We start from the raw sequence: 12,627 nt of genomic DNA, 5'->3' as shown, positions 1-12,627 counted from the left end.
CCCGCAGCGACACGGGCACACAGCGCTGCGTGTCCCTCCCCGGCCGGACAATCGTCCCGGTCCCTCCCCAGTGCTCCCCGTTCCCCTCATCGCTCCCCGTTCCCCTCATCGCTCCCTGTCCCCCTCATCGCTCCCCGTCCCTCCCCAGCGCTCGGTCCCGCCTTTCCCTGCCAGCTCAGATCAGACACGTTCTCTTACCTTTTCCCTTCAGTCCTTCCTGTTCCCCAGCTGCAATCAGGTCCCTGAGCGGCAATCGAAATGGCAATTTATTTGGGCTACAGCACTAAAGGATTTACATTTAACAAGTCATAAGTAAAGCAAGCAAAGTAAATGAGTTCGTTAGGCCAGTGTTTAGTACTTGTTCTTTTCGCCGAATCATAGAATTTTAGGGGTTGGAATAGACCTTAGAGATCATCTAGTCCCAATCCCCTGCCCTGGGCAGGGACAGCCCTCACCTTAACAGGTTGCTCAAGGCTTTATCCAGCCTGGCTGTGAACACTGCCAGGGTTGGGGCAGCCACAGCCTCCCTGGGCAACCTGTGCCAGTGTCTCACCACCCTCACAGGAAAAAACTTTTCCCTAATACTTTGCCCAAATTTCCACTTCTTCAGTTTGAACCTGTTACCCCTTGTCCTGTCACTGCAGTTCCAGAGTCCTTCTCTGGCTCCCCTGTAGGCCCTTCAAGTACTGACAGGCTGCTATGCATTTGGTAAATGACATTTTGTTATACCCTGAGCATTCTGCACCTCCTCACAGACGAAAGGAAAATGAGGACAGCTGGACACAGGGATGCTTAAAATGAGAGGGTAAATGCAACCTTTAAAGGTCTTGAAAGAAAAATTTCAAACAAATTAATTCTAAACCTAAACTCCATCAAAACCTAACTCCCTAATGAACTCATTTACTTTGCTTGCTTTACTTACGACTTGTAAAATGTAAATCCTTTAATCTTGTAGCCCAAATAAATTGCCATTTCGGTTGAATCTCAGGGACCATATTACAGCTAGGGAACAGGAAGGGCTGAGGGGAAGGGAAAGGGAAAAGGCAAGGGAACATGTCTGATCTCTAGCTCAAGCAGCTCTGCTCACTGTTGGGTTACTTCAGTGGCTTCACACCGTGGGACCCCTCAGACCCTAAGCACTCACAGCAGACAGGTGTGTCTGATAATCAGAGCAGGGCCCTGAGCCACAGGTGGTACACAGCATGGAATGCTGCACCTCTGAGAGAGGGTGAGGAACAGTGCATTGGTTTGGCTCTAAGTCCAAACACATGTGGAACTCTGAGGGAACAAACCCCTCTCAACCAGAAGAGTTTTTCTTTTCACAGACTCCTTGATCTCATGAATTGTAACTGTTTACTGGGAACAAGATGAAACTGCTGAGTGCTCACTTTGAGATGGTTTCTTGAAGGGTGAAGCTTTGGTGATCTGTACCAATTCCTTGTCTCTGTGTGAAACACAGGTCCCTTATTTATGAGAGAAGAGCCTTTGGCTAGCCCTTTGATGAGGGAAAGAATCCCTGCAGGACACTGCCTCTCTGTAAGATTACAGTACTGTCACAGTTGCATGATTACAGGAATACAGGAACACTGGATCTTGAGCTTCCTATCTCCACATGTTCAGTTCTGGTTATGTAAAAATGTCCTACTTTTAGTTTTGAGAGGTGGAAAAGCAAGAGGTGATGTCTAGTGCTATCAGAAAAACAAAAGGGTGGGGAATACCAAGCTTGCTCCAGCACCTTGCAATCTTTGGGGTGGAATGATAACGTGTCACTGCCTTTACAGGATATTGGTATCTATAGGTGGTTGATGGTATGGATAGCAAGGGGAAAAGCCTGCTCAGCCACATGACACAAGGGGTTAATTGAGCATAGGCCTCCCCACACCACGTCACTGAGAAGAAACCTCTGGCACTGTGGTGAAATGGTAGTGTTGAAGAGAAGGGATGCCACACCAGTGCCACATCCCTGTTCTGGACAGAGGACATCATCCTAGGGCTCAGGAGAAGAGGTGTGGGTCCCGTGACACCTCCCAGACCAAGTATGCTAAGGATGAAAGGGCTGGAGCTGAGGCTGAGTCAAGTCAGACTGGTTCTGGTCTGTACAAAGGGGGTGATCTGGCAACTTGAAAGAAAGGATAAACAGAACACAGTAAAAGACTCCTTGAAGAAAATGATCCAAACAGTGAAAACAAGGCTAGGCAGTTGGGAAACACAGGGAAAAGATGCCTCATCAGGAAGTTCAAAAGAACTGAAGCTGCAGCCAGCACACTCCACCCTGTGTGCTCATTCGCTAAGCATGAGAATGGGACTGTGAGAGTATCCTAAATAAACACCTGGGTTTTCTTCAATCACAGTGGATGACATCATACCCACAGCATGAAACTCCATACAGACCATCACTTGCACAGAGACAATCCTCCATGTTCCTGTGCTGACACAAATGGTGCCACCCTGCAGATTGTGTCCCAGTCACACAACTCTTCCAGTGCTGTGTGCAACCACAGCTGGAAGCACACTCCTGGCTGCTGTAACTGTTTGTAGCACTATCATCTTCAGGCTGCATTGCACAGAACTGCATAATCTGCTGCTAAAAAGAAATAAGTACATTTTGCCTCCTGCTTCAGCAACACGCCCAACCTTTTTCTGTCCTCACTTTTATTTAGGGCTGATCTCTGCTGTCTCTGCTGCTCAGCTATTCATCCACATGTTCACATTGTTTCAACTTCCCTTCCTGGACCAACTAATCCCTCAGCTGTTAGAGCTCTCCATAACTCTCATTTTGTGATCAGCCATGACTCCCACAATGATGTTTGTTCCAGTCTATTCCGCACGGAAGTGATTTCCTGAGAAGAAATTAGTAGAACAGAGAGAGATCAGTAAATGAGCATCATAAAATTTCCCATCAGTTTTCCTTTTTACTCTTCTATATTTTTCCAGTAGCCATTTCAAAACTGGTATTCAGTGATACAAACACCTGATCATATGTAGCCCCTTGAGACAGTATATTTTACTCATTGAAAAAGTGTCACTGGAGGTCTAAATTGCTTTATAAAAATATTCACCAGACTTTGCAGCACTTCCAGGAAAACACATACAACTCCTTCAGTAGCCTCTCCTCTCTTTATGCAGTGATTGCTTGCTCCTTTTCAACCAGACATAGTATGAAAGTTTTGCACTTGAGATTCATAATTGTCTTTCCCACAGGCATGTGATGACGTGCTCATTGCATCACCTCCTGTCTCAGAATGTTTCCCAAAAAGCTGGCTCACAAATGAAATCCTGGGCAAGGTGAGAGCAGGAACTGGTATTTCCACTTCTGCTCCTGGCTACATGCTGTGGAAGTAATGTGGTGTGTTTGAAACAGAGATGTTAAGATGGTCACTGTGTGAATACATGTGTCCAAGCTGTGGGGCATCCAGAATGACTGTACTGTGGCTACTTGAAAAACCACCTGAAAAAGAAACAGATACATGCTGTTAGTGAAAGGGATTTCTCACAACCTAGGGCAGCACTTAGAGGCAAATTATCCATCAGCTCTGCCATGTTAGACTAAAGGAAGCACGAAATTACCTCATGCTTTGAAGTATTTTAAAATATTTGATTTCAAATTATAAATTTGTAAATTTTACAAACTTTACAGCCAAATAAGCTTTAATTTTTCAAGAGAGGAAAAGCAGGCCAAACATTGTACTGGAATCAAGTGTAACTGTAGCTCTGTGAAGGGAGATATCCTAAACTCTTAGTCCAGGAAAGACACTGTTACTCTGGGATTCTGTACGTGCACATTTGTGAAAAAAGAGCAGCAAACCAGCCTGGATAGTGTTGGGTTTATGTCACACACAAGTGATAGGGATATGTGAGAGAACAAGGGTGGCTATAAAAAGACCTTGCAGGAACTGCATAAAGCACCTCTTGGCATTATCAATGAACACAAAAGGGAGATGGGTCAAGAACCTCTTTGCCAAACTTAATTTTCTTAAGCCCTAATGTTGGAGAGAAAGAAGGAGCTCCCTGAGCTCAGGAACACTTTATTAATAATGTTTTTGTCTAGCAATTTGCTTCATCCCAGATGAGGCATCTGTTTCTCCTCTTTCACATATGGAAAGAGAAACAGATGACCTAAAATGCAAGTGCTTTTTCACCAGCTATTTCTTCAAGTTGTTTCAAATCAGTCAGAGGAATTGTTCAGGATATGTCCCCTGTGATGCATTGCTAATATACAAACACATTTATTGCATGAAGGGTCATGAAATCTTGCAATAGCCCAGAAATCCAAATGTTGCGGGAGTAGAAAAAGAATTGGGAAGAGAAGAAACCATGTTTCCTCCACCTTTAGGTACAAAATACACTTGCAAACCATTTTGAGAATGCACAGACTTGTGTAGAAGAGGAGTTAGCACATAATCAAAGCCATTTTTAAAACTTACTGTAATGTTGTGAAAATTCTAGGCTATAAACACCTGGGATGCTTCAAGTCCTGCTTAGAATACTCAGCACACATTTCTCATCAGGCTGGAAAATGTCGCTGCTCTTCCAAATTCAAGTGTTGAAGGACAACAGAAGTATTTCAAACTATGGGGATTGCAGGGCTGTGTGTGTTTGGTTTTGGGTTTTTTTTAAGGTGTTATTTGTAATTACAGCATAGGCATTTTTTGAGCCTGGTGTAAGGGCTGTGGCAGAAGAGGAGATGTAGGACTACCAGAAAGACATCAAAGACAATATATAGGATGAATCATTAAATAAAAATGTTCTTTTTGTTGTTGGAGATGGATCTGAAGAAATATTAGCCAGTAAAATGAAAAAATTATCAGCCAAGAGCATATGACGAGGAGGAAAATGCTCACAGGGTGGTACCTCACTTCATGAGTGTGGACAGACCATGGTCATGCATTCGGCACGAGCCCTTCCCTCCTCCCTCACCCCCAGTGCAGCATTTGCTTTCCTGCACTCACAAGAGGCTCCATGTCCTCTCCCCTGCTCCCTGGGCTGCCCCACAGCTCAGCTGTGCCTGGGGACACCACTGCTCCGCGTGTTCCTGCCCAGGGATCATGCACAAAAGGGAGGCTGCACAGACTCAGTCCACCTGCATCCAAATGTGAAGCTCCGTGTCTGAAAGTCAGATTGCTTCCTCATTATAAAACCATAATGGTAATGACTAAATGAATTAATTTCCAGCCTTAGGTTGCTGTGATGCCCTTGCTGAATCACAGCCTCTAACCCAGAACACCTGCGCTGTCCTCACGTTTGCCATTTCCCTGGACACAAAACCAAAGGCCATTTCCTGGTTAAACACTCAGTAATGTCTGGTTTTGTAGCAGAAGGAGAAGCTGTAGAGAAAAAGCATTTTCAGCTGTGCAGCCATTTGTGTTAGAATTAATTGCCCCTACTCATTTTATTAAAGACAGATTATTTTTCCTTGCTCATTACACAGACCTGTTTAAATTGCTTCTAAACATGAAGGAATAAATGAAAGCTGAAGTTGTGTGTGTCATTTCCCAACAGAGCTGATAAACCCTCTGCTTGTGTGGTTGGTTTGAGCTGGCTGTATCTCGTGAGCCATGATGCTAATTTCACATCTCAGTTACTGCAAAAACGTTGAATTAAGGGGATTTTTTCCATATCATTTTATTCCTAAACATATACATTTACACACATGGGAAAAAGAATAAATCTAACCAGTTGAAAAAGAAGTGATGGGTTCAAGTCAGCAGCACCCACACAACTTTTATTAATGTCTTGTTTAGCTGAGGAAGTACTCCAAGCAGAGATCTCAATGGGGGCATTTCCTAACTTTCATGATCAGCCTTTATCCTGCAGTTGATTTAGTTTTCCTGGGAAAGATGGGATTTGGCTTTAATTCTTGTAATAATAGAAACAAAAAGAACATCTGCTAAAAAATACACCTAAAATGAAGCATTTGTATGATTTAGATATTCAGGTTAGCTGTGCTATGTTCTCTTCTAGGAAATTGATGTCAACAAAATACAGCAGCGAGAATCCCTAAGAGGGTAGTAAGCTGGGCAAAAATCCTGTATGCTTCCTTTTGTAAAAGGTGTATTTAATGCAGCTCTAATACCAATCCAGATGTATTGTGGCATGTTACTCTAAGTACATCTAAGCTCATCTTATACAACTAACACATTGTGCATTTGGCAGTGCATACAACTGCTGAAATAGGATTTAATCATGCAATCGTAACAGCGTCATAATTCTGATACCTTGTGACAGTTGTTTTAATGACTGCAGGAAAAAATGTAGAAGTTGGCTCAATTTTCCAAGCTCCATCAAAAATGCTGAGGGATAAGCATCCGTGCATGGAAGATACTCTGGGCTCGGTGTGATCAGGGCCTGCAATACCCTCGAACTTACACATAGCTGGGGCTCCCAAATCTCCCCCCTGCACAGGGTGTAGCTAGTGAATAAAACATCACACAACTGTTTTATATAATGTATTTGGAAGATACTCCAAATAAATCTATGGTAAAATGCTACTACACCTGTTTTTATGAAACTCTGAATGAAAGTCAACCATTAAGGCCAACTGGAAGAAACAAAGTTAAATAGAATTAATTGATTGTTAAGTCAACAAAAATCTGAAGAGAGAGATGGATAGAACATTTGAGGTTTAGTTTGTTTTCCTGTCATTTAAATATTGCATTTATTTCAACCAAAATAACACAGGAAATACCTGGAAAAGACCCTCCTCTTAAAAACCTGCTGTCTAGAAGAGCTAGAAGTTGCTTATGGCATGACAACTCACTCGTGCAATCTGTGTATGTACTGGTACATGCACACAAACATTTGAAAGGCACAAACACAGGACAGAATTTAGGGAACATTTTCAAACATTAGAGTTCTGACTTGTAAAAGATGTGATTTTCAGTTAATTTAGGACTGAAAACCTTGTCCTTTTTCTTACTCTGAGCGTGAGATTCCCCACCCCCAGCAAGAAGACAATATATTGTCTTGTTAAATGAAGGTATGTTTCATTAGGGGTGTGCATCCAAGCTTCATCAGAGACTTAAGGAATGCAACTCCATGAGGAGAAGCATCTCAAACAAATAAGGATATTATAATTTTAAAAAAAAATCAACTGTGAGCTATTAAACTATCACAGGTTGAACCTACATTGAATTTTTTAAATTAAGTTTCTTGGCATTACTGCAACCAGTGTAAACCTATCACACAAACCAGAACTGCTGCTGTGGTTCCTTTGGCTATTTGTTTTTCTTCAGTATCACAGAATCATAGAATGGTTTGGGTTGGAAGGGACCCTAAAGATTCATGGAATCATAGAATTTTAGGGGTTGGAATGGACCTCACAGATCATCCAGTCCCCAGCCCCTGCCCTGGGTAGGGACCCCTCCCACCAGACCAGGGTGCTCAAGGCCTCATCCAGCCTGGCCTTGAACACCTTCCAACTCCCTGCCACGGGGAGGGACATGTAGTAGTGCCAGATCATAAATGGTTTCAACCTAGTCTTAGTTTACGTAGGAAGAAGCAGAATTTAGACATATTATTTAGGTCCTACTTCTAAAATGGATCAGGAAAAAGCAGCCAGATTTATAACAGCATTTACAGCCTCTCTGAGCCAAAATAGAGAAGAAAGACTCTTTGCCTTCTCAAAATGTAATGTATCAAAATTCCTAACATCATTATTTCTGAAACAGGAATAAAGAAACAGCACAGCAGATTCTTCTACTTGCACTACAAATGTTGCTGTGAGGCACTGTTCACCTTCTAGAGGGTGGCACAGCTCAGAGGGTGGTGCAGTGGGTATATCTGGTGATAAATTGGTACTTACCTATCTAAACATCCTGACATTACAGCCGTTCAGAAATAGATCATAGCAGACTACTCCCACAAAATAATTCAACAATCTCCTAAAATTCATAGAAAACAGAAGCAAACACAGTATTTAGTTTTAACTGATAGCTAAGCATTAGCTTTAACAGGCTTTACAGATACACTACAATCCCCTTGACACCTAGGAAATGCACACAAATGAGAACACAACGGAGCTGTTATCTAAAGTACCTGCAGGTGTGGTGTCAAATACTGTGAGGGCCAAGCCTGGCAAGGATGTCAGTGCAGTAATCCTTCTGTGCTGCAGAGTGAGACACAACAAATCCACAGGACAGGTAGTAACAGGGTGGTACTTACTCAGCCACACCACTCTGAGGTCTGAGGGTTCCCTGCCAGTGGGCACTCAAAGCACAGTGTCTCTTGGAGCTGCAGCCCAGGAGTGTCAGTCACTGCAGGAATGAAGGACTGTGTCCCCAGGAAGGACAGACACCACTCCACTCAAGGGCAGACAGTCCTCTGGACATGAGCTCCTGAGGCAACGTGACAGCCAGAAGATGAACAGGGCCAGGTGAACATGCTGGACAGCTCATGTTTCAGAAGGTTCAACATCTGGTGATCATTTTCCAACATTAGTGTTTTGGTAAATAGGACACCAGAGCCTCTGCAGTGTTACATCACTGTCTGCAGATCTGGGTCTTGTATTTATTGCTCTTTATCATCCTTAAGACTTAAATATATTTACAGCACCACCGAACAAATCAAAGCCTATGAGAATCCCTCACAGTCTCCACAGAACTGACCACCATTTCCACCACCTTATCTTTCAGATGAAGACTGAACTCCTGGCCCCTTTAAAGTGAGCAACCAAAATCCCATTGCCTCAGCGGGGCCAGGATACCACTGGAAGGAAATTCCTTCATTTCAAATCTGAAGAGCTGAAGTTCTTGGATTACACAAAATGAGAAACAAGGAGTTTTAAATGATTTATTTGATTTCTCCACATGATCACAGTTATAGTTGTACATCAATAGGGTCTGTTACTACTTACAAACAGAATGCATATTAAAATGAAAGCACTCCTTTCTTCCCCAGAGTTACAAAAGGGGTCTCAAGCCTCCCCAGAACAGAAGCTTCTTGTAAGCATATGTTTTTTGAAGTCTTTAACAGTCTGCATTCAAGACCTAATTCTAACAGTTTAATACAACTCAAAGCTGATTTAAGTTCCTAGCAGGAGATAGGCAACCTCAGAGTGACTGCAGACTTAGAGTAATGCTAATTTACACACTATGTACAATTTAGAGAATTCTCTATTCCCCCTACTGGTCCCGTTTTCACCACCCCCTTTTCTCTTTTCCAAATTTAATCTTGTTATTGGTTCCACTTTTCTTTGAAATATATACACAATAATCCATTTTGCAGGCAAGAAGTGCGATGGTATCTTACAAGGGAACAGCAAAATGCATGCTTAACTGCAGAAAACACACAGCTTCATATGGAACAGCAAGTCAACATCTAGAGATTCAGTGTTTAAATATCTGCTGACTGTCTTTCAGCTCATTTTATCAAGAAACAAGAGGCTTCTGCTGCATGCAGTACATGATGGGAAAATCATTCTACACCGTATGTTAGACTTGTTTTTTAGCAATACAAGACGCACATTATATTAGGATGAACTTTGTTTTTTGTTTTTACATTGTTTTACATTTCATTCTTAACTTAAAAAAATAAAACCCCCAAATATATATTTGATTGTTGTCCCAGAAAAGATTTCTGTTGCCACACCTTCATTCTTTACATTTCCCTTTCATTTTTTCAAATCAGCATTACTACTTTGCCACATCGTTTATGGGGAGAGACAACCACGGTCACTCTGCGCAGTTCTGTACCAGGTTTTAATTGGCAATGGCATCTGAGAAAAAACCCTCTCAATTCTACTCCTGCCTGCAGGCTGAAAAATTCATCTTCCTAACCCCACACAGTGTTAAGTACTATCATTTTCCTATTCTAGGCATGACCCACACTGCTCTAAGCAACTGTTAATCAAGGACGGAGTCAGAGAGGTTATACTACAGCCCTAAACAAGCAGCAAAGTTCTTAAGACTTATGCTGACACCAAGACATGTTTGTTTGGTTAAAGTACATATAAACACATAGTCTAAAAAACCAAAACAGAACAAAACTAGAAAAAAAATCCAGTCCACTGTTTCTCCTCTTTGACTTGAAAGAACAGAGTTTACAAATACTGTGCTCTTATGTGACCAGTTTTGGTTTGCAAGTCAGCCTCCAGATGATCTGGGATCTCACACGTGCAGCTCAATGATGTTTGTTTGGTTAAAGTACATATAAACACATAGTCTAAAAAACCAAAACAGAACAAAACTAGAAAAAAAATCCAGTCCACTGTTTCTCCTCTTTGACTTGAAAGAACAGAGTTTACAAATACTGTGCTCTTATGTGACCAGTTTTGGTTTGCAAGTCAGCCTCCAGATGATCTGGGATCTCACACGTGCAGCTCAATGCACCGGTAGGCACATTCTTTCCCCACGTGTATGTGAAACCATGTGTAAATGTTTCTTTGCATGCACATTTGTGACATCTCCTGACTATTTAATTGATTGCACATGGAAAATCAGTGGTCAAGCATTAAAATGTGGCTTACTGTTTCAGTACAGGATATTTATATGTAACTCTAATTTAAATGAATGAAAGGGGTTTGTAAACATAAAGCAAATGCAGATCTGGGAGCTTTAAGCTCTTCACTGTTAATGCACACAGCTAGAGTCAGATTTTCTTCTCCACTATTACTGCATATTCTACCTTTATTCCATACACAGTCTTACTTACATTATGACTCTGCATCTGACACAAGTACAGACTCCGTCACTCAGTGAAGAGGAGCATTCTTACCTCTGTTTTAATTAAAAGATGCAGTTTCTGAGAGATGTTTGGACCTGAATGGTTCTTTATCTTTTCTGGAACAACCTATAAATTACAGTTAGACTTTACTATTGGTACAGATGTATGAAGAAAAGTCTACATATTGAAATATGTTATCACTTTACTTCAACTAATATCAAGAGTAACACTGATATATTTTGCAAATATACAATATGTAGAGTGTAGCCTCACACTAGTAACATTAGATGACATGCAGACAGTTCTACTTTCCCTTATAAGAACAGTATACATTTTTAAAACTGCAAGGAACAGAGCCTCAGGGGACCCGCAGGAGCCCTCTCAAGGTAAGCCGCAGAATTTAGAATAGTATGAGTGATACATAAAAACAATAACGACTTGTTTTCTGCTCATGAAGATCATTCAGAGGAGAAGGAGCAGAAGGGGAAAACGTATTGCACATGTGTGAAACAAACGTGGACAGCTTGAAACAAAAGGCTAAACTCTAGATTGCTGTATTTGCTCTCTGTGGAGGTCGACAAAGTGCTCAGTTTGCAGTTTTGCTGGTATTGATATCAATGGTATGAAAGGGAAAAAAATTACTGAACCTCTCCCCCCGCCAATGTCAGAGATGCCATGAGCAAGCCAGTCTGAGAAGTCGCTCTGTGTTCTCAAGTCCTCATCACTTCTGACAACTCTGTTACTGTTAAACAGAAAACCGACTGCTTGTTGCTGTGATTACTTTTACCCATCTCTTACTGGAACTTTTTGCTCATCCTCTTCAAGGTTTGCTTTTAGGCTGGTACAGTTTTGCAGTTGTGATTCCTTTGTCTCTACTGTTTAGGTGTAAAGTCCTTGCAGTGGCTCAAAGTGCTGAAACTACAAAGTAGGCGCCATGTATAACTTTGTACAGAATTTTGGGATAAAAATTGTATATAAATTTGCAAATGGTTTGGTTAAAACACATAAGCAACAGCAGCACAGCCTATTTTTATGTGATGTCTTGCAGCTAACTGGACTATGAACGTGAGGGTTTGAGCAGAAACTCAGCCTGCTGAGTGCTGGGTGCTTCAAACTAACGAATGCAATGAGTAAAAATGGTAAAGCCACTTTGTTGCTAGCACATGGCTACATGGAATTACAGATCTTTTTTTCATATATATATATAAAAACCCTATACTAAATTCTAAAACAAACCTTCAAGTTTTCGAGCACTTCCGCCTGGAAACACTGACTAGAATTCAGCTTCATTGGGGGTAAAAATGAGAAATCATGGTAAACAGGAAACCAAGTAGCTGAGAAGGATGGAAGTTTGCCATTTTCATGTTTGAGATGAATGTTTTTGCAGTGTGTACATGCACCTGTTGTGACTCTTCACGTCTGGTTGTTGAATCCAAATGCATACAAAAGAAATGTGGATCATGTAAGTTCACAGTTATCACAGCCTTTAAAGTGTCTAAGAATTTGTGTGACCAATGCCTGGAGATGACCATGGGAAGTGGCCACCCTACATTGCTACGGTAGAATTACTGCATCTTAACGAGTTTGCTTACCTGAAATAGCAGAGCAGTTATAATACTGATTACGTATGATATCATCGTGTTAATAAAATAAGGATTCATACAAAGCAGTATTTGACTACAACATTTAAATGCTATGTTACTTGGCACATTTAGTAATGATTGCTTAGAAATCTTAGCAAGCCCAGAGGACTTGTCATGAAAATACTGAAATGTCTGAAATTTGTTTCTAACGTTTACTGGTTTTGGTCTACTCTTTCATATGCTATTCATCTATTATACTGTCCTATCAAGTAAGTGGAATTCCTTGTAAAGTCTATATTGCTAGTTTTGTGGACTGAAAAAATTTCTTTCCAAGCACAAATGTTAACTATACAGTATATATATATATATATTTATATGTATATAT

The 12,627-nt window shown here is 41.3% G+C and overlaps 1 long non-coding RNA gene across 1 annotated transcript; it reads right to left on the bottom strand.

Annotated features, from left to right (window-relative positions):
* Positions 1 to 8,773: 8,773 nt before the first annotated feature.
* LOC103805094 lies at positions 8,774 to 10,713 on the bottom strand. Its single transcript, XR_624768.1, has 2 exons — positions 10,184 to 10,713; positions 8,774 to 9,896 (listed from the first exon to the last, which is right to left on the bottom strand). It is a non-coding gene; the product is annotated as an uncharacterized LOC103805094 (long non-coding RNA).
* Positions 10,714 to 12,627: the final 1,914 nt, after the last annotated feature.

This window comes from Acanthisitta chloris, unplaced genomic scaffold, assembly GCF_000695815.1.
Source record: "Acanthisitta chloris isolate BGI_N310 unplaced genomic scaffold, ASM69581v1 scaffold40976, whole genome shotgun sequence".
Lineage (NCBI taxonomy): Eukaryota > Metazoa > Chordata > Aves > Passeriformes > Acanthisittidae > Acanthisitta > Acanthisitta chloris.
This window is presented reverse-complemented; position numbering and strand designations above follow the sequence as displayed.